General features: G+C 50.7%; 1 protein-coding gene across 1 annotated transcript in view; it reads right to left on the reverse strand.

Moving 5' to 3' along the window:
- LOC105489328 (zinc finger protein 407) overlaps nucleotides 1-25,632 on the reverse strand; it is a 508,962-nt gene that overhangs the window by 19,996 nt on the left and 463,334 nt on the right. The window lies entirely within an intron of this gene.

Below are 25,632 nucleotides of genomic sequence, written 5' to 3' on the forward strand. Positions count from 1 at the left end.
ACATTATGCTACTGGTATACAGACATAGAGATCAATGGGATATAATCAAGAGCTCAGAAATAAACTCTTATGTTAGTAGTCAATTGATTTTCGACATGGGTGCCAAGACCACCTGTTGAAAAGAATAGCCTTTTCAGGCTGAGGTCGGTGGCTTACACCTGTAATCACAGCGCTTCAGGAGACTGAGGTGGGAGGATCACTTGAGCCCAGGAGTTTGACACCAGCCTGGGCAACATAGCAAGTCTCCATCTCTACAAAAATTAAAATAAAAATTTAGCCAGGCTGGTGGCTCATACCTGTAGTCCCAGCTACTCAGGAAGCTAAGGTGGGAGGATCCTCTGAGCCCAGGAGTTTGAGGCTGCAGTGAGCTATAATCGTGCCATTGCACTCCAGCCTGGGTGACAGAGTGAGACCTCCCCATCAAAAAAAGGTTGTTTTTTCAACAAATGGTGCTGGGACATTCAGATGCACATGAGCTATCCATGTGCAAATAATGAAGTTGGATCCCCACTTCATACTATACACAAAAATTAACTCGAAATGATCCTAATCCTAAATGTACAAACTAAGATAATGAAGTTCTTAGAAGGAAACAGGAGATTACTGGTTGCCTATAACAGGGGAGTGACTGCTGTAGGTATAGAATTTCTCTTGAGGCTGATTAAAATTAGATCCTAGTGATGGTTGCACAAATCTGTGACTATACTAAAAATCAGAATCGTATGCTTTAAATGTGTGAATTGTATGTTATTGTGAATTATACCTCAATAATACTATTTTTTTAAAGTATAAAAGGGATAGCCAAGGGTCCAATAAATATACGAAAAACTGCACAGCTACATCTATCACTGGGTTGCCCTGGTTGGAGGCTGTTGGCCTGGGAAAGCTGGAGGTGGCTCCTTAGAAGCTGGGCCTCCTGTGTGACTGGGGAGGGGGGCCTATTTGGCCTACTCTAACTGGTCCTAAGTTGGAAGTGGGGACAAAAATGAGGGGAGCTGTCAGTGAATAATCAAGTCCTGGCTATGGAGATTGATTGCTACAGAGGTTCTTGTTGAGCTTCCTGGAGAGTCCCTAGAGCTAGCAGCCTGTCTTGCTGCAGGTCTGTCAGACAGCAGGCCGGCTTCCCAGGTTGTTTCTTGGAGGTGAGGGCTTGGTTTCCTGGGCAGGTTGCTGCAGGCTGTGGTCAAAGTCCTATTTTCTGTATGGCCTGGTCATCAGCCACTCGGATACCCAGGCTCTCAGACACATGTTTCCTAATGCTATAGGCCATCTACTCACACGCTATGGACGGCTCTCAGAAATATGATGCCGACAGCCAGGCAAATACGCACTGTCTACACCGCAATGCTGTCAGCCATCTACCCACATGCTATGGTCGGCTCTCAGGAACATGATGCCAACAGCCAGGCAAATACGCACTGTCTACACCGCAGGATTCCATTTACACAAAGTACAACATAGGCATGATTCACCTGAGATGGTATTGGAGTCAGCTAGGCGGGGCCCTTGGGTTGTGTAGGGCAGGTGCAGGTCTTGGTGCAGGGACCTGGCCGGGTTCTGTTGGTGAAAATGCGCCCAGTTTCACACTTGGAGTAGGTGCACTTTCCTGTATCTATGTTACACCTCAGTAAAACACCAGAAAGGAAGTGGAGAAAGAAATCCTTCAAAAGGAAATCTGCGGGTTACCTTTTTGTTAAATATTTTGTTAAAGATGATTTGGTGTTGAAACTGTCCGACTGACCTAAAATTAGATGCTAGTGATGGTTGCACAAATCTGTGAATATACTAAAAATCAGAATTGTATGCTCTAAATATGTGAATTTTATGTTACTGTGAATTATACCTCAATAATGCTATTTTTTAAAGTAAAAAAGGGGACAGCCAAGTGGTCAACAAACATACAAAAACTGCACAGCTACATTTATCACTGGGTAAATGTAAAACCCCCATTGCAATTTTACTACAAGTCAAAACCCCATTGCAATTTTACTACACGTCCACCAGAGTGGCTAAAATGAAAAAGACACAATACCCAGTATTGGCAAAAATATGGACCTATGAGAATTGTCTTCCTTTGAGACTCAGAATTACTAAAGAGCAGTGATTACAATCTCAGTGGTCTTGGTAATGTGAGAATGAACACTGGGACTGTGCGCCTGATGGACAATCAACGGCTGTGGGGTAGAGGCGCCGATAGCAAAGCCCAGGAAGAAAGAGAAGCGAGGTCAACAGTTGACAGTGCCCAGGATGGCCACGCTTTCAAATGGACTTTTCTCTTGAACGAAAATGGAATCCCACCCACCGAAGGGTCCAGGCTGGAGTGTGTTACAGCAGAACTGGCCAGGCCGGCACTGCAGGAAACGCAGCAATGCCCCAAATCCTTGCTTCTGAAAGCACCACCCGGGAGCCGAAGGCACAGCACTGCCCAGGCACAGAGCCCACCAGCCTTGTCCTGAGTCCGCATTCTCACAGCACCTCTGTGTGCTTCCGGGAACATCGCAGTTTGAGAAGCTCTGTTTTAAAGAATCCGGCTCCTTTTATGGTCACTGTGGTTCCCACTGGGAATTCCTCCTGTCCTACCTAGAATGCTAAAACCCTCCCAGGCTCACCTGCAGCCCTCACGCCAGCCTCTGAGGCCGTCCCTCTGCAATTCCTGATTTGGAGCTCCTGCGGCCTGACATGTCAACACTCCTGCAGCTTTCCAGGCCAACAGCCTCCAAGCTGGGCACGCCTGGGGCCTTCCGTGTGTCCCACTGCAAAGCCTTCCCACTCCTCTGCCGTGAGTCTCTGCTGGAACACACGTGAGGGTGGCCGGCAACCTGGCAAACTGATTCAGTCGCCATTGCTTTCTCATTGTGTTGGTCTTCATTCATTTCCACAATCCGTATTACGTGTTTCCTGCCCCTCCCACCACCTCTGACTGTGCTCTCCCTGTTTCTTTCTCCAGCCAAGGATGGAGCCCAGGGCCTCTGTGCCTCTGCCTGCCCCGCCTGTGGCAGGAGGGAGAGGGTGTCCCAGGGCTGTCATGGCCACCTGGGGCCTGTGTCCGGACCGCCGCCACCAGCTTGCGCCTCAGATGGCTTTCAGCTGTGCCGGGGCCCTTCTCTTTCATACTTAGGAAGGGCTGGGAGGTGCCCAATGTCCTCTTGGGACTCAATCAACACCCCAGGATAAACAGAGACCAAGAAAAACGTATGCACGTCTCAACTAAGTGGCCCTGAAAGAGTTCCCTGGCCGGTCTAGTATCTGTTTACACTTCTTGTGGCTGTTGTTTTGGATTTACTAATTGCATCACATGGTTCTAGTCGTCATATGTAATTTTTAAACTTTGCAGAACATTTCCCGCTCCAAGGAACTCAACTTGTTTCCTGTTTGTCCTCAGAACTGCCCAGTGATGTTCACAGTGAAGGAAGCAGGGACGGGGAGATATTAAACCTCATCTCACAGAGGCCAGAGGTTAACTGTGCATGTCGCAAATACTCCAACTGCCCAAAATGCACAGATCTTTACAGAAACTGTTTAGAAGTCTATTGAAACGGGTTACTTTAAGATTTTCAATTGTATTTCTAAAGAGTGGTAGGTGGCATTCTAGTTGATGGGTTGGCAAGAAGTGAAATACCTGCCCTGAATTCTCCTGTGCGTTGGAGACAGAATGAAAACCGAGCCCGTCAGAGGGGCACAGGGCACGGTGGGCTTCCCAACCCGCCCCTTGTCCCACAGACTTCCGCCTGGAAGACAGTTGCGGAAGTCATGGCGGCCTCAGCCTCAGGAGGCTGGCAGGCTGAGTGTGTGAGCGTTAACTCTGCTTAGGCCTCGAACCAGCTGCCTCCTCCTGCCCCTGTGGACCTGGATGTGATATTGTGATAAACAGGCTCCAGGCGGCCTCTCTAGTTCCAGGGCCTGTGCTCGGCTCCTGTGTGCACCTGGAAAAGGGCTTCCAGCCTCTGCTCCCATCCCCAGAGATGCACCAGGATGCCCTTGCTTCATGCACACAGCAGGTGTGAAGAGGGAGGAGCACGCACCGAGCGCAAGGCCCCTGTGGACTGAGAGGCTGGAGGGTCCCTCAGCGGGGGCTGCCACCATGGGCTTCTCACTCTGGAGTCCTCCTGGGCCAGGCCAGCCTGCACGTCCATGCTCAGAGCAACTGGATACCGAGCAGGGCCTCATCCGTGCCGTGCCCCGTGCAGAGGACACTGGCTCTGGGGTATTTCAGGCACAGGCCAAACTGTCCAGAGGTGCTGAGTTCAAACGGTCCCACGGGGTGGAGGCCCTGTGTGGCCTCCATTAGAACAGTCCCAGGAACCCCACCCAGTAAGCAAATGTCTAAGCTACAAATCTCCCTGAGCTCCTGGGGGAAGCCGGGCTCTACCAGTCTCCAAATGGCAAGCTCGTATATCAGAGGTGAGCAGTAACGTGCAAAAACCTGCTCCAGCGGACACCCCGAACCTGCAGGCAAGCATGGCGGGAGGAGGTGCCAGGGAACCTAGAGAGCTCTTCATAAAGGTGACCCTGGGCCATGAAGGCATATTTTAAAATTATATGAAAAAAAAGAAAAAGAAAAAGAAGGAAAGAAAGAAGAGAGAGCTGCAGTGGGAGCTGTGGCTGGCCTCCTCCTTTGGTCCTGGGGAGCTGGGGGTGAGCTGGGTGTGAGCTGGGTATGGACTGGGTGTGAACTGGGTGTGGGTGAGGGTGGGCTGGGTGTGAGATGGGCGTGACCTGGGGGGTGAGCTGGGGGTGGGCTGAAGGTGGGCTGGGGGTGGGTTGGGGGTGAGCTTGGTGTGGATGAGGGTGGGCTGGGTGTGGGTTGGGTGTGGGTTGGGTGTGGGATGGGTGTGACCTGGGGGGTGAATTGGGGGTGGGCTGAAGGTGGGCTGGGGGTGGGCTGGGTGTGAGCTGGGGGTGGCTGAAGGTGGGCTGGGGGTGGGCCGGGGGTGCGCTGGGGGTGCATGCAGGGGCCAGGACGCAGCCTGCGGCTTTGCCACCCTGTACACTGTGGGTTGGCCTGGGCTGTATATTCCTTGCACCTGACAGTTAAAGATTTGAACATAAGGGAGTATTTCCTTTATCATCTCCCATAAAAATAACGATTTGCTGGGGCCTTGCAGCCCGGCATGGAAGTGGCGCGTCTTCCTGATAATGCGGGATGACAGATATGCCGTGCGGAGCTCCGCATGCCCCGATGTGCAGCATCCTCAGTGGTGAGCAGCGAGGGGAAGACACGGCCGCCCTCCACCTCCAGTAGCCAAATAACTCAGCCCCGGCTCCGCAGTTACGCTGTGTGAAAACATGGGATTAATTAGACGGTGATCGAGTGCCGTGTCATTAGAAGCTGGGCGCCCCTGCACCCGGGTGCGCCCTGTGCACACCTGGCCCGGACCATCTGACCTAAACTCGTCCCCGCCCTCCCACCGGTGCGGGCCTTTGTCGTGTGTCTGCTCTTCTCACCTGCTCGACCAAAGGCCACACCAACACAGGACGATCTGTGCGCACAAATCCTCAGCTTGTGGCCCCAAAGGCAGGGAGGGAGGTGGCGGAGGAGGCTGAGCACCACTCCCCAACCAAGAGCGCGGTGTGGGGATAGGGACACCGTGGCCATGTGGGCCGTGGGCCTGAGACTTGAGTGAGAGAAGGAACCACCCTGCTGAGAGAACCTTCCAGAACAGCGAGTACAAAGGCCACGGGAGCCAGTTCAGAGGCTCTGGTACAGTCCCTTGCCCAAGGCTTTGTGGCCACACACACTCACTCGAGGCAGCGCGTTTGCTGCTTTGGCAAGGTGGGATCTGAGGCCCAGCCAGGGGACATGGCCAGGCCCTCAGCTTCCTCCTAAAAACCCACTGTCAGCCTAAGGCGGCGAGGACCCCCACTGCACAGAGGTGGAGGCTTTCAGCCAGGGCAGGACCCTTACCGTAGTCAAAGGGGGAGCCCAGCTCTGCAGACCTTGGGAAGCATGCACTGTGCTCTAGGAAGAAGCTGGGGACAGAACTTTCTGGAAAGACCCAGGCGGTGGGTAATGTCTCAGGAGTTGAGGCAGAGCCCAGGGTCAGGAAGCCCATCAGATGGTGGCTTCCTGCTGCCACACACATGCACGCTCTCACACAGTCACACACGTGCATGCAGATGTTCACATGCATACTCACATGTACATATGCATACATATCACACAACACACATTCACATGAATATGCTTGCACATGTGCACACACACGCATCACATGCATGCACACACAGACTCACACATATGCACATTCACACACATGCCCTCACACGTGTACACACACGTGTATGCATGCATTCACATGTACACAGATGCACACATGTACATGTGTGTATTCACATGCACATCTGTGCACACATGTTCAGGTGTTCGTGCCCACAGATGCATACACAGTCACACGTGTGCACTTTCACATGTACACACATGCACACACATGTACATATGTGCACATTTGCATGCACATCTATGCACACATGTTCACATGCACTACACATGGGCATGCACATTCACACACAGGCATGTGCACACATATGTGTAAATATGAACACACTCAAATGCTCACATATGTACATTCACACAGACACACGATTCAGACATGCACATGCTCATATATGTGCATGAATGCTCATGTGTGTAAGCACACAGTACACTCAACATGCACACATGCACACACTCGTGTGCACTCACACATGCATTCACTCACATATACAGCCACACACATCACATTCACACATGCTCACTCTCACATGTACACTTACACACGAGTACACACTTTCACATGTGTGCACTCCTGCTCATGTGTGCACACACACGTGCACTCAGACTTACTTGTGCCCTCAGACTCACGTGTGCACACACACTTCCACAAGTGTACACAAGTGCACATACACATGCACACTCTCACGTGCACTTCTTCACAGGCCCAAGAGGTTGGAGTCATCCTGATCAGCCTCTCCCTCCTCTTACACCTATGTTGGGGCATCAGCATTCCTTCTGTCCTTCCACTTAGTAGGACAGCCATATGCAATTTCAAGTCCACCTGCTGAAATCTGTTAAGAGTAGGTTTCATTCAGGGGAGGAGGCTGTGACCCTAAGACCACTCCAAGATCTAATATTCCATGGGAGATGCAGAGCCAGAATCTAAATCCACATCCTGGGGAGCCCAAGGAGCCAGCAAGGTGGCCGCTGGCGATGGAGGAGAGTTCAGGCCCCACGTGAGGTCCATTCACATCCAGTCTTGATGTTGTCTTGGTTGGGAAACCCATTCACTCCCAAGTGCCAAAAATAAAAACAACAATAAAGATTTTAGAAACCAAAAAGTTTTCAAAACCTTGCTAAGCTGGAAGCTGGACACCATTTTACTCCATGCAGGTAGTGGCTGCCATCATGAGACACTCAGTGGTTCTGGAAAGTGTCTGGATGACCTAGCACACCGGGCTCGCTGCTGTGATTCCTGACACGCTGAGAAAACAGCAGACTTTATATGTGGGGTCTCACATCAGGGCTGGGATCTTAGTTATGTTTGCAGGTATCCTAGAAGGCACCCCAGCCTCTGACCCCAGCCTCCATGGCCAGGCAGCGAGCACGAAAATCTTAACCTTCCAAATAACCCCCAAGAACGCTTTTCATCCGGCCTCATCAGGAGCTGCTGAAAATGGTCCCTGAGAAGTGAAACTTAGATGGGGGTGGGTAGGCAGAGTGGAGGGCCTGGGAAGGAGAAAGGGATCAGAGAGAGAAAAAAAATCCAGTGATGAGAAAATAAAGTAATTTAAGCTGAATTACACTTAAAATGACCTTTGCAATAGGTAATAGGCAATCCAAGACAGGAAGAAAGAGCTGAAATTCAACAGACTGAAGTCCGCCTCATGGCTTGAAAAATGGGAAATCCGAGGGCAGGAAAAGAGAACAGGGAAAGCACGAGAAGTAAAATGAAGGCTGGCGAGGGAGAAGTCATTTTGTGGAAGGTTAGGATCATTAGCAAACGGAGAAATGATTAGCAGGAAAGTTCTCAAAATTAAAGAGACTTTTTAAAGAAGAAGAAAGAAGATTTGTGGAACTTGACAATCATAAAAATGACATGGTGCAGAGAGTGTCTAAAACGTCTGAAATGAACACCTGGATAGGCATCGTGTGATCATCGGGCCTCACTGGAGAGAAGCCCAGGTTTTTGGCAAACTGGATCTTGTTCTGGGTGAGCAGCCTTGATCTACTTTGGATAAAACGCTCAAGGAAATGTGAATCTTTTCAGCAAAGACTGCTCTTCTGGCAAAGAATTTATTTCCATCTTCTTTCAGCTCATTTTGTAAAGGACCACTTCTACTTTATCCCCACGAAGTCCTTTTTGGCATCTCATTTTTGCCAGGATTTAATTTCTTAGTGGGGTCATGAGTAATTTTATGTTAAAAGTTTTGGTAAATTTAGAGAAAAGCTAAAAACATAAATTTGAGCTCAAATTCATAAATGAAAAAGTGCATGTTTGTTCTGTGGGATTGGTATAAAGGAATTCATTTATCATGTGGTTAAAACCATAAGATGCTAGAACTGCACAACGCTCACCCCGACAACAGGGAAGGAGAGCTTCCTAACACAGTTTCTTTGTTAAAACGGTGACACCTGCCTGACCTGGGCTCACCAGGTTTCCAGTGAAATGAAATGGGCTGAAGTTTCGAGCTCATTGAATTTCCATGTCAGGCACTGTGGCTGATATGATGCCACACAACTGCTCTGGCAGAGCCTCTCACTTCCATTCCTGGGTTTGCTGGCTCCTTCCAGTCAGGCTGTAGGGATGCTCGGCCTGGAGGCCAGTGTGGTGGGGCAGCAAGGAGCCTGCTCTCTAGGAGCTTAGGGTCGGGGGATGGAGACACAGTCAACAAACGACAAAGTTGCTTCCTGACACTGATAAATGAGGAGCACTATTTTAAATTTGATGTCAGGAAAGGCCTCTCAGAAAGAGGGAGGTTGGGGCTAAGACTTGAATGATGAGAAGGGATTGGCCTTGACAAAAGAACCTTCTAGAACAGCAAGTACAAAGGCCTCAAGTAACCAGGGAGGAGCAATGCTCTGTAGGTTTGGTGTGTTTGGGACTGAGACTTAACAATTAAAGCCAGGAGACAGGTGTGGACCTTGAGATGGTGAGTGGCTTAAAATATGCTCACAATTTGTTTGACATTCCCTACAGAAGGTGGAGCCAGATCCTCCCCACCTTTGCATGGACTTAGTGAATCATTTCTAACAAATGGAATAGGCTGAAGTGACAATGTGTGACTTCTGAGGCCAGGTCTTAAAAGACACTGTAGCTTCAGCCTGTGTCTTGGATCACTTTCTCAAGGAAAGGAGGCTGCCATGTTATGAGGATGCCAAGCAGCCTGCAGGAAGCCACACAGTGAAGTCATGTGAGTGAGTACACCACCCTGCCCGTGGCTCCTCTGCCTCAGTCGAGCCTTTGAATGACAGCAGCTCCTGATGACACCTTAACCCTGAACTGGACCCACTCAGTTTAAGCTGCTCTAGGACTCCTGACCCACAGCAATTGTAAGGGATAAATACTTGTTATATTTAAGCCACTACATCTTGGGATAGCTTGTTACACAGCCATAGATAACTCATGCAGATGGGAGGGACGTGATCTAACTTACTTGTGAAAGATCATTCTGGATTGTAGGAGGGAACAGTAGAAGCTGTTGCAGTGGTTCAGGTGAGAGATGATGGTGGCTTGCTGAGGCAGATGACTGCAGAGACCTGGGGAAGTGACCATTTCGGATTCAAAGCACAAGTCAGGAGGATAAGGGTGAAAGAAAGAGAGGTCAAGGATGGCTTCTAGCTTTTGTCTTAGAAAACTGAGAGAACGTGGTGCCATCTACTGAGATGGGGAAGCTTCTGGAAAGACTAGCTGTGTGTGGATCAAGAAGTGAGGCCAATGGAATGTAGCTGGGACAATGAGAGGTGAGACCAGCCGGAGGTCCAGGGATCCAGGCAACAGGTGCTGATAGCTTCCATGAAACCGCTCTCCTTTTCTCTTCAGCTGGGTTAGATCGATTCACAGAAACAATGGGCAGGACTTTAGCCGTCATCCTTCCCAAGTGGCTACTTGGTGGAAGGGCTCAAGCCCCCTCTGCCTATAGACTCCTCCCTGGCTGCCTTCCAGATAACGGAACATCCTTGCCTTGTGCTGTCGGGTTCCTGTTCCTCTCTGACAGAACTCGCCTGTAACAATTAGCCTGGAGGAAATCCAGACAATTCGTGTCTAGACCATTTGTGTCTAAATCCGTGACTTGAGATCCAAGACACAGTTCTTGAACCACCTGCCATGCAGGCAGCCTCTTCTTATCTCCCAGCACCCATTTAAGTCTTCTTTCGGGGAGCGAAGTGGATTCTTGGGTGTCTGTCCTGAGTGAAGTGTGTGTTTGGGGAGGTTGTACCCTATTCAGCTTTCCACAGTCAGCTCACATGGGGTGACACAGTGAGCATGTGACCTTTCTCCACCTACGGACCCCACGGGGCCAGACAGCACCCATTCTCCTTTAAGGACCAGTTGAGGCCAGAGCCAGAAGGGCATCCTCAGGACCCTGCAGCACAGCCACAGCCACTGATGGATAAAGATGCCCAGGCCTGGGGGCTAAGATGATTTCCCCCAGGTGACCCAGATGGAGTGACAGTTGACTGCTCCTGGGCGGTTACTGCCTGAATGCAAATGTTGGCATTTCCAGGTATCACTCTGCTCATCGTGATCTTACTTATTTGGACTCCGGGCAGAGCTGTGTCGCTCAATTCCCTTTGAATTTCTACTGTACTTTGTCCAGTGCCAGTCTCACGGCAAAGGTTGAAACATAGGACAGCTGACTGCCTGGGTATTTCTTCAGGTTGGTCACAGCAAGGACTTTCTGGCTGATATTAAAAAAAAAAAAATTCAGCTTTTAGGTCTCATTTTAGAATCAGTCTTGGGGATGGGGCCGGGGAGTCCAGCCTCTGGATGCGCTGATCTAAATTCGAGTTGTCCTTTGCTGCGCCTTCAGTGAGGCCATGCTACTACTTTTCACCATTTGTACACTCAGAAACAGGCGAGTGCTGTGCCTGTGCCTCTTCCCAAACCCTGCTCCAAGTTCCAAAAGATGCAGCTGCTTCCTCTCTTAGGATGCCGTATTGTGGTGGCAGTGAGGTTCATGCTCTCTCTCAATGTTTCTCAGCCTCAGGACTTTGGGGCAGAAATCTAGAGAACACACCTTCAGTGTCACTTACTGCTCTTATTGTAGGTGGGAAATCAAGAGCTAAAATAGAAGATCAGACTTTGGGGAGTTAAAGGGTAAAAATAATGCCCCTCCTGTTTTTCTTCCAAGTTCAGAACCAATTGAAAAGGAAGATGCAAAGATGTGTGGGCATTATTGTGAATAAGCTGATGGAAGGACTTGGCTTCAGATCCAAGGCTAATAAGGCTTACTAATATGCACTACGGCCTCTCCGTCCTGCCATGCCATGTAGGCCCTGGGTACCCGCCCAGGGGAAAGTTTGGCTCCACAGAGCAGATCACTATTTGAGATAGAAGGGCAAATTGCCAGTTCTTCCAGACTTTCAATCAATTAATTCTAGTAGAAGTCCCTTCATATGAACCATGATGCTAGGAAAAAAGAGGCCCCCCCCACCTATGTTGGGGCATCAGCATTCCTTCCGTCCTCCTACTAGTAGGACCACCATGAGCAATTTCAAGTTCACCTGCTGCTGAAATCCACTGGGAGCAGGTTTCATTCAGGGGAGGAGGTTGTGACCCTAAGACCACTCCAAGATCTAATATTCCATGGGAGATGCAGAGCCAGAATCTAAATCCACATCCTGGGGAGCCCAAGGAGCCAGCAAGGTGGCGCTGGCGACGGAGGAGAGTTCAAGCCCCACGTGAGGTCCATTCACATCCAGTCTTGATGTTGTCTTGGTTGGGAAAACTGTTCACCCCCAGTGCCAAAACAAAAAACAACAGTAAAGATTTTAGAAGACAAAAGTTTTCAAAACCTTGCTAAGCTGGAAGCTGAATACCATTTTACTCTGTGCATGTAGCTGCTTCCATCATGAGACGGACGGAATTTTCCATTCCACGTAGCATTGCACTCCAGGAAATAATTCATTCCTGCCTTGGCTATACCATATATATACTGCCATTCTTGTCTCTTTTTACATCCCCAAATTGAGTTGTGCAAACAGACTCAAGATGGCAGAGTTTATCAGTGAAACCATCTGAGACACAAAGTGTCTACTGGTGGCTCCTGTTTCTGAATGTTTATGTATTATAAAAGTTATTTGGTACTCAATGGTATGTAATTTTGTCTCTTGCTCAGATAACTAAACATGGCCAGGATGATTATTATACAGCTAATTGGTAGGAATTATCATCAGTCCATTTGAAGCAACTGACTCAATTACTTTCCAATAGCCAAAAAGGAGGAGGGGGGCATTTCCAGCACGCACATCGGAAGCCGGGGAAATCAAGTGCTTTCCTCCCACGGACTGTGGACTGGAAGCCTCTCTTTATTTGGACATCTTGCTCCATGGCCAGTGATTTGGCAATGTCCTGATGCTGTCAGATATCTCTGGGCTCATTCCCCCAGGCAGAGGGACAGACAAGCATGGCACAGAGCCAGACTGCCGGCCAAGCATGGCAAGGCAAATGGGAATCCACTGAATTCCCTTGGTTTCTTGGATGGAGGGAACTGTCACTTTTTTTTTTTTTTTTTAACATAGAATGATTCAGCCAGGTGCGTTGGCTCACACCTGTAATCCCAGCACTTTGCGAGTCCAAGGCAAGTGAATCACTTGAGGTCAGGAGTTTGAGACCAGCCCGGCCAACATGGTGAAACTCCGTCTTTACTAAAAATACAAAAATTAGCTGGGCATGGTGGCGAACACCTGTAGTCCCAGCTACTCGGGAGGCTGAGGCAGGAGAATCACTTGAACCCGGGAGGCAGAGGTTGCAATGAGCCAAGACTGTGCCACTGCACTCCAGCCTGGGTGACAGAGTGAGACTCTGTCTCAAACACACACACAACAACAACAACAGCAGCAGCAACGTAGACTGATTCACTTCTTGCATCATCATTAAGTATCTTAATTTTTTTAAGAGTTCAGACAACTATAGCTGTTCAAGTACTAAGGTTAGAGGTAGCCCTGGAGGAAGAATCCCCAGTGTAATCCTGCAGTCCGGGGCATGCGGCGAACAGGCAGGGAGGAGCAAATACTCACGGCCAGCACTCATCTCTGTGGTCCCCACTCCACACTTCACTGAGGCTTTTGTTTCATTTGGACTCTACCTCCATGGTCTCCTATGCCAGGATTCTGGGCTGTTGCCCCAGGCTTCTGCCATGAGGGGTCAGGGAACAACTGTCCCAAGGCTTTTGCTGACCAAGTGCAGATTTTGGCTGCTGTTCTTGAAGGTTTTCTGGAAGAATGGCAGTGGCCTGGCTCTCTCCCACTCTCTCCTCCCCAAACACCAAGCTCAAAACAGCCTGCCAATATGTGGTTGCTATTTCCTAATTCCGTTTCCCGCCATAGGCTCTCTGGAGTTGACGTTGGGAGACAATGCAAGTTTGCCATCTAGGTAAGAGATGGTGGTTGCAATCTGTGGATACTGAAAGTGATACGTCAGTTTGTGACATTTTCTGTGAACTTCCCATTAGGACAGGCAAGGATTTAGTATTCTCATCTTAACACTTGTTACTTACAGTTTTAATTGAACTCATATTCAATGTGAATATTGCGACTATGTAAATATTGTTCATTGTTGAACTAAGTATTTTCCTGTAGTATAATCATATAAACATGATTATCTTTCTTATACACTTGTTTAGTTTTTTTTTTTTTTTTTGGCATTAATAACTACCATAACTACCTCATTGTTTTTAATCACAGCTTCTTTTTTTCTTTTCTTTTTTTTGTTTTTTTTGTTTTTTTGAGACAGAGTCTCACCCTGTCGTCCAGGCTGGAGTGCAGTGGCACCATCTCGGCTCACTTCAACCTCCACCTCCTGGGTTCAAGCAATTCTTCTGCCCCAGCCTCCTGAGTAGCTGGGATTACAGGGGCACACCACCACACTGGGCTAAGTTTTTATATTTTAGTAGAGACAAGGTTTCACCGCATTGCCCAGGCTGGTTGCAAACTCCTGAGCTCTGGCAATCCACCTCCCTCAGCCTCCCAAAGTGCTGGGATGACAGGAGTGAGCCGCTGCGCCTGGCCAGCTTGGTGTTTTTACATGCTGTCACTCATTCCTTCCCAACTATCCAAATCGCATAGCATGTTTTCTATACAGCCGAATATACCAGGGCATTGATCAGTTCTATTCCTTTTTCCTCAGAACCTTTCCTTTCCTTGCTCAAATAGTCATTACTCAGGACATCCACTTTTTTCTCTCCTATGTTGACCTGTTTCTGAATCCCAAGACTAATCTACCCTCTTCGAGAGCATATTTTTCAGTAGCTTCATGCCAAAGGGTGTAAGGGAGGCAAATGTTTGGAGAGAGAGAATATCTGACAATATCTTTATTGTACTATTATACTTGATTGATAGTTTAGCTGGTAATAGAATTCTTATTTGACAAAAATTTCCATTAGAATTTTGAAGAGATTCCTTTTTTAACTTCTAGTACCCATTAATGCTTTTAGAAGTCTGATGTCATTTTAACTTTCATAGTGTGACTTTTATTCTTTTTTTTTTTTTTCCTGACAAGGATTTTCGTATTGCATATTCTTGGGTTCAGAAACTTCATGACAACCAATATGAGTCTTATTCACTCATTTTGCTGGGTACTTAGTGAGTTCTTTCAAGCTGGAAACTCTAATCCCTCAGTCTTGTCAATTGTCTTGTATTCACTGTTTGATAATTTCCTTCTTTCCATTTTCCTCATTTTTCTCTTTCTAGGCCTTCTTTTAGTCAGTTTCAGATATCCTATATTAATACTTTAATTTCTGATTTAAAAAATCTATATTCAATTTATTTGTCGTTTGGTCCTACTTTGTGAAAGCTTTCCTTGACTTCATCTTCCAGCCCATAGTTATCTACTGCATTTTTAATTCCCTGGACTTCTTTCTTCTTTTATTTTTTAAATCAATATAAAAAACAATTATTATTTCATGGTACCATACATTCTCTTATTATTTGACTGCATTTTGGAGGAATTTTCTTCAAATTTTCTTCTGCTGAGTTCCTTTTCTCTCTCTTACTATTTAATTTTTGGGTCTCACTGTGTTGCCCAGGCTGTTCTAGAAGTCTTCTAGAAGTGATCATCAGCTTCTCCAAGTGGTGGGATCACAGGCTCTTATTTATTTTTGATCTTTTTAATTCACATGGGTCCTTAGCTTCATGTGCATAGCTGAGGGAGGCACTGAGGCTGATTGAAGCTCTTTGTGGGTACATGGGACTTCCTCGCGACTGGCCCTCGCTTCAGAGCCATCTGACAGCACTCAGCTTTTCCACTGGAAAATCCTCGAGTGTCTTCTGTGGAGGGCTTCTCTCTGGAGTGGTTCAGTTTCTCCAGAAACGAATCTTCTAGTCTCCTCCCTGTGGGTATATATTTGGCTTCCATGGTACAAGAAACCTAGCCAGGGAGGCTGGGCAGGCGAGTCTCACTGCTCAGGGGGTTGAGCTTTTCTAGTCCCATCTTATGCTTGGCATCTCCTCCACTCTGCTGTGTCCCCAGCTCCAGAGCCTTTCTGGTTGGATTTCTCCAGATGAAAAAAGTGTCCTGCTGTTTCTTGGTTGGGGAGTGGGGCTGGGGGTTTGGCTGCAAAGGTCCCATAGAGGAAGGGGCCTGCTTTCACCCTGTGGCTCACCTGCATCCCACAGAGCCTGCTTGAGCTGGGCCCTAGAGCCTGGCTGCCCGCTAGCACTGCCAGGGTGCCCCTGCCAGGAGGGACTGCGGCCTCTGCTTTGCGCCCTTTAGTGTCACTTCCCCAGCCATGTGTGCGTTTCCCAAATCTCATCTCATCCCTGTTCCTGCCTGTTCGTTTGTTCCCTTGGTCTGTTGGTTCTCTGACTCTTCACTGGGCTTGGGGTAGGGAACAGGGACAACGTGTGTCCTATGGGGCAGGTGTTCATGGGAATGGAGTGGACTTTGAGGCTGCACTAAGAGCGGGGATGGGAGGAACAGGAGCTCGGGCTAAGGATGTCTGGTGACCTCACAGGATCCTCACACAGTGTGATGCCTCCCAGGAAGGCCACAGCTGTGCTCCTGGGGGTGACGCAGAGGAAGCTCTCCCTCCAGACCAGGAAGATACAAACTACTTAGAACTGAATGAAACTGAGCTTGGCTGGGCCTCAGCACCATCTCAAGTCAGGGAGTGGCAAGAGCAGACAGCGAGGCTCTGCATATTGGGGTGCTCCGGGTGGGGGTCACCAGAGAGGGGTGTAGACAATCCACTGGTACAGAAAAAAAATGCTAGAACTTCTATTTGTATGTATCTTATTAAAAAAAATCAGAAGCGATTCCAGGGACAGATGACAGGGGCCTCACCTCCCTGGGTCCCATTGACCCTGGGGTCCCAGCCCTGAGGGCAGACGGCTCGTAGCTCTCAAGTCCTGCTCGGCATTGCAGACTTAACACCGTGTGGGGCTCTCCCTGAGCTAATCCTTGCAAAACGTCCTCAAAACGGCAGCTGAAGAGTGACCTGAGGATGCCAAAGAGTGGCCCATTCCTCCTGCTCCTCCTCCTCCTCCCTCCGGTCAAGTCTACCACCGTCCTGCGGCTGGCAAGGCTGATATTCCAACCCCTCGGGAGGTTCAAATACGTTAATATGCATTTCCATCCACTTACGGCAAAGACAGACTTTGCCCCAGTGTAGAACAACAGCACAGAGCCTTTTGGGTGAGCGTGCACACACAGCTTTTTTCCTCTTTATTCTTTGAACAGTTCTGCTGTTGCGTGAGCAGTGTCTACCTGGACATTGTGGGGACCAGGAACCATGGCCCAGCCGGCATGGAGACCTCCAAAGATGCTCAGGCCCCGGGTACATTGTTCCACAATTCAGGGGTGCAGGCAGCTGAGCCCAAAACCAAACCACAGCCTCTGCAAAGATGTGAGGAACAAAACCCAGGCCTCGGGGCCTGGGGTCCAGTGGACACCGTCCTCAGAGCAGCGCGTCCAGGAGCAGAGGAGACCGCGGGGAGTGGAAGCCAAGTCTAGGCTGCAGGGAGCCGCTGGGGGACATAACCTGAGGGTTCAGGGAGGGGCTGCGGGTCTCCAGCCTGTCCCCCCAGGGAACCCCTCCAGGGAAGGGAAGCACCCGCCTGGGACTGCCCTCCCGCCCTCCATCCCCCCACGAAGGGTATTTCTTGCCTCGGCATCCACGGGGTGGGCACTGGCCCAGCCCTGTCCTCTGCAGGGAGGAGCTCCCAGGACTGTGACATCAGGTGGTGTTGAGAGAACAATGGAGAGAAAAACACATAGACAGTGGCTTCTGGGATCCACAGGTGGAAAAATAAGTGAAGAAGCATCAGGAGAAAGCCGAAAGGAGCCATCAGCTTCCATGCCCTGCTGTCCCCACTGTCCCCAGGAGTGCAGCCTGGGTGTAGACATCTGGAATCCCAGATCTGAGGCTGGAGGAGGCAGTGTCTCATGCTGAGTGGCAGCACACGGTGACAGTGGACAGCTGGGCTTCGGAGACCCTAGACTCTTGACAGGAAAACAGTGGCTGAGCCTCCCTCCTGGCCCCAGGGCAACCTCTGCCGGCCTCACTTCTGGCCCGGAGAGACCTCCACTAGCCTCTCTCTTGACCCCAGGGGATCTCTGCCAGCCTCCCTCCTGGCCTGGGGGACCTCTGCCAGCCTCCGCCCTGGCCCAGAGAGACCCTCCACCAGCCTCCCTCCTGGCCCAGGGGACCTCCATTGGCCTCCCTCCTGGCCCCCGGGACCTCGGCCACCCTCACTCCTCCTGGCCTGAGGTACCTCGGTCAGCCTCACTCCTGGCCTGGGGGACCTCTGCTGGCCTCCCTTCTGGCCTGGGGGACTCAGTCCCAGCTGTGAGTCTTGTCCTGACATCCGTGTGTCCATTTTGAATTTGTAGAAGTGGTCACAGGCCTTTCTCCTCTATTCTGAATAGGGATGGACATTTTTCAGGCTCATCCTTCTGACAGTTTTAGTGGCCATGACCTGCCCCCCAGGGTGGGAGGCACACAGCCCACAGTCAGTTCACTTGCACACAGGCACCAGGGCTGGAGGATGCCTTGACGACTCATGCAAATTCTCCAGATGGGAGAGGAAATCAGGGAATGTTCCAGACAAAAGAGAAAATAGTGGCAGGAAGTGGAAGTAGGTCTCATTGGAGGGTGGCCGTGGCTTAGGGTGAGATGAGCCCTCATCACTGACCAGCTAACCTGAGAGCAACGTGTCCTGTAAGTCCTCTGGCACAGAGATGGGAGATGTATCGGGCAGGACCACCAGGTTCAAGGGCTTGCTTGGCCACTACGGATGTGGAACCCGGTGAGGGTCCTGCCTCCCTGTTCCACTCCTCATCTGTAAAATGGGTCCGTATCCACAGTGCTGAGCTCAGAACCCTTTTGTGGCCTGAAGTGAGCTGTGCATTGTATTAGTCCCTTTTCACCCTGGTATAAAGAAATACTCAAGACTGAGGGATTTATACAGGAAAAAGGTTTAACTGACTCACGTTTCCAAATGGCTGGGGAGGCCTCAGGAAATTTACAGTCATGACAGAAGGCAAAGGGGAAGCCAGGACCATCTTCACATGGCGGCAGGAGAGAAAGAAGAGGAAGCAAAGGGGAAACAGCCCCTTATAAAACCACCAGATCTCGTGAGAACTCCTTCACTATCACGAGAACAGCATGGGGGAAACTGCCCCCATGAGCCAATCACCTCCCACCAGCCCCCTCCCTCAACACCTGGGGATTACAATTCCAGATGAGATTTGGGTGGGGACACAGAGCTGAAGCATATCACGCATTAAAGCACTTCGGGCAGGGCCTGACGTCTCTGTTCTCTGTGGTGTCTGCTGTTGGCACGAGTGAGGAGTGAAGCCGTGACCTAAAGCTGGGGATGGGGCCGCGTCACCTTCGCTGTGTGTCACTGGGCGAGCTCCTTAGCCTTTCTGAGGCTCTTTGTGGCTAATGCCACGTGCCCTGTGGGTTCAGGAGGCAGTAGGGAAGGTATCTGGAAAGCTGCGCACAGGGGGCTGGCTGAATGGGGTGGGGCCTCAGGGCCGTGTGCTGTCATGTTTGGAGCCTGACGGCACAGGACCGAGTGATATTTTCCTTGGTAGCCTGCTTGGGTTTCCTCTGGATAAAGAGCCTGTGATGTGTCACTGGCTCGACAGAAACGAAACACAGATGTACGTGGTCCAAGCCACAGATGGTCCTGGGGCCCTGGCCCCGTCAGGCGACCCTGCGAAGCCCACCCTGCCACACTCTGTGCTGCCGGGAGGAGGTCGGGCCTTCACCCCTTGCTTCATTCTCTGTCCCCTCAGGTTCCAGGAGGGACTCCCCTTCCCTCTGCCGGGCTCCAGCTTCAACAGGAGCGACAGAGTGTGTGTCACATGCAGAATGAGCAGCCGTGCTCATTCTGAGCTGGGGCACAGCATGGACTCTCTTCGTCCTGCATCCCAGCTCCCCGGCTTCTCCCGGGCATAGAGGGGTCGCCTTCACCTCCCACCACCGGAGGGTGTGACTTGAAGGCCCCGGGAGACGGCGTGTGGCTCATCGGCCTCCCCATACCCAGGGGCTCACTTGGCCATGCAAGTGCACCCAGGCGGGGCCGTGTTACCCTCGTGTGCAGTTCTCTCCTTCCTTCAGAGGAGTGGAGCTAATGCCAGCAGGCCAGCTTATTTCTACACTAGAAATAGAGCCACGCATTCTTACTGGAGGCACCCGGTAACACGGCGAGCCCAGAGGAGGGCACATAGCGGACAGGGACCTGGGGCGGGTCTCCCTGGGCTCTGGTGTACAGGGGCTGTGTGTGTCGTCCTGGGCAGTGTAGGGCTCAGCAGTGGCCTGGCCTCCACCCACCACACACCTAGTTGTGGCAACCCAGACTGTCTCCAGACATGGCCACTTGTTCCCTGGGGCCAGGCCACCTGGCTGAGGACCCCCGGGGCAGAGGACCGGGCTGCTGGGAGCCTCTCCATGCAGGCAGTGTGGGGGCCTCGGCCACGTGCCTCTGCCTGCACAGCCCTGCCGTGAGCGTCTGCAGCTGCTTCTCTGAGCCTTCCTTCCCCTGTCCTCCCACGGCCACCCACGGGCTCTGGCGTCCTCTCCGCAGGTTCCTGACTGTGTTCAGTCAGGTTACAGTCCACGTTCACTGCCCTGGGAGACGTTCTGCCCTCGATGTAACTAAGATTTGCTACACACCTCTCAGAAGCCCACCTTATATGGATTTCAGCTTCTTTGGGGACAGTTTGCCATCACTGCCACGTCCAGACCGTGTTGTCTTTCTGATACTCTCCTTCAACAATTCACGGACGCTTGCTGAGACTTGTCCATGTCATCGAAGCGCTTAGAGCTGGTGTTAATACTAGGGTCTATCTATTCTCAGCCTCCACTCTGTAGAGGACCCGCCAGCCTCAGGATGCACAGGTGACTCCTCTGACATCACAGCTGTTCGAGGCCAGCTCTTATTCATAAAATCGAAGGTCTGGAATGAAGTCACGGTTCTCAACTCAGGACCCAGTCAGCAGATCCGCTCCCCAGAACTGCAGAACACGGCCTGGTGGCCCCAAGGCCGGGGGGCCCACGAAGACGCCCTTCTAGACTGTGCGTCTCTGTCGAGCCCACCAGCCTCTGCTGGAGTCTTCCAGGCCTGGGGGGCGCCTTCTCTCCAAGAGCAGCCCGTCCATTTTAGGATCGCACCCCTGGGACCTCTCGAGTCCCTCTCCCTGAGAAAGCGTGTGTTCTGCCCCACTCCAAATGCCTCAGAGGCCAGGAGCATGCAGAGCCGTCTTCTTTAGGCCTTAAGCAGCGACTGGAAATTCAGCACTGTCCACAGCCTGCTGGGCTCCCCTCGGAGTGCTGGGCGCCATTCTGTGGCACATTTGTTGTCCTTTCCAAGGGAGACCCCATACTTCTCCTTCCCCCAGGACTTGCTTCACACAGATTGATGGTATTCGTTACATCTGAGGCACTCTCGCTGCATCTCGGTTGCAGAGGCATGGAGATGCGAGGGGCATGCCTTCCGGACTCAGATGGACAGGGTGTTATTTTCCCCTCCCGTGCTCCTCTCTGGCTTCTGGCAGACCCGCTTCGTCACAGGGTGCACCAGGAGACGACCTGTCACGAGATGCTGCTGCGTGAACAGCAGGCCCTGTGGCCCGGGGCCCTCTGCACCCCTGCTCACCAGGCTCCCGTGAGACATTTCCTGCCTCTAGTCAAAGAGCTCTCTCTAGAGAAGAGAAAGTCCCCATTATTCAAGACTGCCCCAAACCCCAGCCTTCTTTGCACAGCATGTCGAGGAAGGAATAACTGTGCCACGAATAGCACCGGCCCAAGTCTGCAGGGCAAGGAAGAAGTCAGGACATGAGCAAAGACAAATGTTACTAGAAACAGAATGAACTTGCAGGCTTCCCTTCAGATGATGATGACTGCGGGTGAAGAGGAAATCCTCTTCCATTGTCTCTTCCTGTTGGTGGAAGCTGCAAGTCACCTGACCACACACGACAAGACAGTGTGACTCAGATCCAGCGTCTGCCATGAAGTTTGGTCTCAGGGCCCTGCTCATCAAGAAATGTTCGGGAAAAAAGTGGAAGTAGGTAGAGGGATATGCTCTGAACCAGTGTGGCCAAAAGACGTACGTTCATGGTGCATTCATCTGATTCAATTCCTGCCAAAGGCTTTTGTTATTTGAGAACATTATGACTAACCCAACAGAAAGGAAGGTGAGTAAGCAAACAGGAAAAACTGATGATGAATTGACAATCCATGTATTTATCCATCCAATTAAAGTAATTTGCTGAGCGCCTGCCTAGCTGCACTAGAAGCTCAGGGCCTGAAGATGAACGTGCGGAGGCTATGTGCAGGGGCGTGAGCTTACAGCTGGAATTAGAGATAAAGGAAAAGGCACCTGAGCCCTGTGACGTGCAAGGGGGTCAGGGAAGGTGGGACACATGTGGCCTCGTGGCCAGAGCCCTGCCTGTCTCCCAGGACATTCTGAATATGGGGGGAGACTGCGCCTTGGACAATTACTGCGAGTCCCGACCCTTTCCAGAAAAGTCACTGGCAGCGTCGTTTCCAGGCGTAGGTTAGGAACACCGTGCTCTCTCATAGGCCGTACGTTGCAACTCTGATATGAAAACGTCTTCTATCTCCTTCAACTGCGGCAGTAGCACAGGTGAAAGACGGGCGCCGAGCCTGGGGGAAGCATGTGTGCGTGGGTTATGGCCCTATTTACAGATCAGTCTTGATTGCTCTGCAGATGTGCTGGGGCTCTGTGGAGCCGTGGAGGCGAGGACACAGGTGGCCCTGCTCTGGGAGGTTCCTTCCTAACTGAGGTTCCCCGACGGCTTCCTGCACAGAAGGGCCCAACGCCGGCGGGACAAGCCAGGAGCCCAGATCAGCCTCGGAAAGCTCGGGCTCCAACCAGAGCTCAATCTGGAAATTAAAAAACAAACCTTGACGTTGTGTTGGTTTTTATTCTTCCACTTGAAAAGTTATTTGAAGCGTCACGTGAGATCCTGGAGAGGACTGAAATGGCACCGTCACTGAGGGCTGGTCCTAGGTTCATGTTTATCCTGGTTATAAATCGTCTTTTTATGAAGTTGAAAGCCATGTTGAAATTAGGTCATTTTAAAAGAATTTATTAAAAGCTATTGAAAATGCAGGGCCATGGAGGAAGTAAATGATTCTTTGCCTGGGAGATTTAGAATGGATTTATTTAATTCTGGTAATGGGCTTTGTGACCACGGCTGTCTTCTGTCTCTGGCTGGTGAGCTCTTTAGGGGGGCATCCTTCACGTCCAGCCGGGAGAAAAGCAGTCGTGTCCTGTGCACAGGGTGCAGGCATTTGGGTGGATGGTTCTTGCCCTCATGCTTACTCCTCAAGCATGAGGTTCAAGACCCACCTCTGCCTTGTCGATTTTACAGATCCAGAGTCCAAGAAAGCCAAGAGGCATCGACGTGTCCTGGACTGTAATGGGCTGGGTCCCTTTGTTTTCTCACCAGAGGGTTTCAGGGTCCAGATGCGGGGCCCGGATTCTAAGGCCCGCATGCTACGCCTTCGGCAGATACCTCCTTCATCCAGTGAAGACCAGCACATCCAGCCTGGTATTTCAAAGCTGGCTTCATAATGCTGATCTCTCATTTCCATCTTCAGGATATTTCTTACAAAGTGTTTTTTCATCTTGTTGGGTTTGCAAAGGATGCCCTGTGGAGGTGCAGCTGAAGGCGGGGGGCAACGGAAGCCAGACTGAATCCTGCCTGCTGTCCCAGGCCCACCCCTCCCACCTGCTTGGGTTTCCACGGTATTTATTTAATGGGTTGCTTTCTCGTGGTGATGAAAAATCATCCCACTATGGGAATCCTGAGTTCCAGTCATGAAAATCGCCAAGGTGACCATGGAAAGGAGGCCAGCAGGCACGCTCTGCCTCTCGGGGAGAATGCCAGGTCCCGGGCCACTCCCATCCCAGAAGGAGCAGCAGCGACCACCCTGGACCTGGACACAGCCAGCCAGGACCACGGCCTCAGGCCACGGCCACGGCCTCAGGCCACGGCCACGACCACGCAGAGCTCACAGACGCACCCCAGCCTGCAGACCTGGGGGCCCTCCCCGGCCTGTTTCTCTGCCCTTTCTTTATCTCCAATTATAAAGCAGCGCCAGGTTTTCTTGTCAGCCTTTGCCATGTCTCCAAATGGCTTTTCGGTGTCAGGCCCATCAGGAAATTAACTCATCATGCCGTGACAGCTGCTAATTTTTTCCCCTTACATGTCAGATGGATCGCCTGCTGAAGCTAATAATGAATCACCCATCCCTGATTAGAAGGTGCTTCCGAAACGTATAACTGCCATCCGAGAGAACTTTTTTCTTCATGTAAAATGATATCACCCTAGAGGAGTAGAAAACGAATTGTATTCTTCAACAAGATGGAACAGGAGGAGGTTGCTTAAGTGAGCTGTGTGCTCTCTTAAATTATGGGCTAATATTAAACAGTAAAAGAAGTGAAAACTTACAGCTTTTTTAGTTTGCTAAATGAATGACCTTTCTTGTTCCCTAATTCTCTTACTAGAACCAGCTCTGGGTTAGAAATCCAAGCTGGTTCGTGGATGCTTTCCTTATGCCATCATTTCATCTTTTGTTCAGGAAAAAGAAGTTTGGTAGGACTGAGACACAAATGCCACGCGGGGAACAGCCCCTTGCTTCTTATAGCGGAGGTGGGCGGAGGCTGCCTGGCCCTGCGGAGGCCTCGCTGTGCCCCACGAGGGGATCGGGTAGAGATGACCAGGGCGTGGGTAGAGATGACCGGGATTCCTCACCGTCCAACTCCTAGGACTTTTGACGAGCTTTGGCTGACCGAATTTTCCCATCTGTGCACTTCCTTGTAAAATCTAGTTTCAGCAAGAACCCTGCCAAATCGGTTCAGCCAGAAATCCTGGCGAGAACCCTAACCTTAACCCTCCATGTCTGCTCACCCTTGAGATCTAACCAGGTTCCTCACCCTATCACGCCCCCTCCACCTCAGGTGGAATCTGATGGCCCTGGCCTGGCTTCAGCAAGAATCCAGTCCTGTGGATTTGGGCAGAATCCCCTTCCCCCGTGCGACCCTTTTGTCGTCTTCCACCCACCAGTGCCTGCCCCTACAACTTCTTGGCTGTAACCCTTCGCTTGCTACTGTATTCAGAACGGAGTCCAGTTCTGTGCCCAGGTCTTTTCCCCCCTGCCATTTTCCTGAATAAAATCTGGGTTTTACCTTTGCAACTACTGTCCAGCTCTGGTTTTTCTGTGATACTCTGGGGTCCCATTTCTGAACAGAGCTTGTAAATGGCAGTGGGGCTTCCAGCGCCGCCCTGACCGAACCTTGTAAATGGCAGTGGAGCCTCCAGTGCTGCACTGACAGAACCTGGGCACATTCACCTGGTTCTTCAAAGCAAACCATGTAGCGAAAAGGATCCCCGTATCAGGTGATGCGAGCTTGCCTGCTTATTCCGCGGTGCATGGGACATATTTTAGGAGAGCATCTTCCCCTGCTCCTTCCACGTCAACTGCTTGGTAGGCCTGGGGCATCCCAGAATGATGCATGTTTAAGCCTGTTTCATGAACGTGACCTCACGTGGCTACAACTTCCTTTGTATGGAAACTGCTCTCTTGCTTTGATCCTCTCCAGCATACACAGAGAGCACTGCTCGACTTCCGCCATGGAAGCTGAGGTATGAACCATTTCTATCTGCTGCCTTGGGCGGTCTGGTCTTCCTTGCATGCCAGACGTCCTTGAGGCTCCGTCGTTTAATTGGCTGCAGCTTAATACCAAAGTGGCCTTTCTGGATTAGTCTCCAAGTAAATATTTCATTTGCCTTTTTTTTTTTTTTTTTTTTTAAAGAAACTTTAAAGTTCTGTCATATTCTCTGGCAAAAATCACAAGGAAAGTTATAAGCTTCTTGTCTTTTTTATAGACAATCCACGCCACAGTGAATGTCCCTTGCTCACAAAACCTGCTATGCCTCATTATTCTGAGGCACACAT

The sequence above is a fragment of the Macaca nemestrina genome, chromosome 19, assembly GCF_043159975.1.
Source record: "Macaca nemestrina isolate mMacNem1 chromosome 19, mMacNem.hap1, whole genome shotgun sequence".
Lineage (NCBI taxonomy): Eukaryota > Metazoa > Chordata > Mammalia > Primates > Cercopithecidae > Macaca > Macaca nemestrina.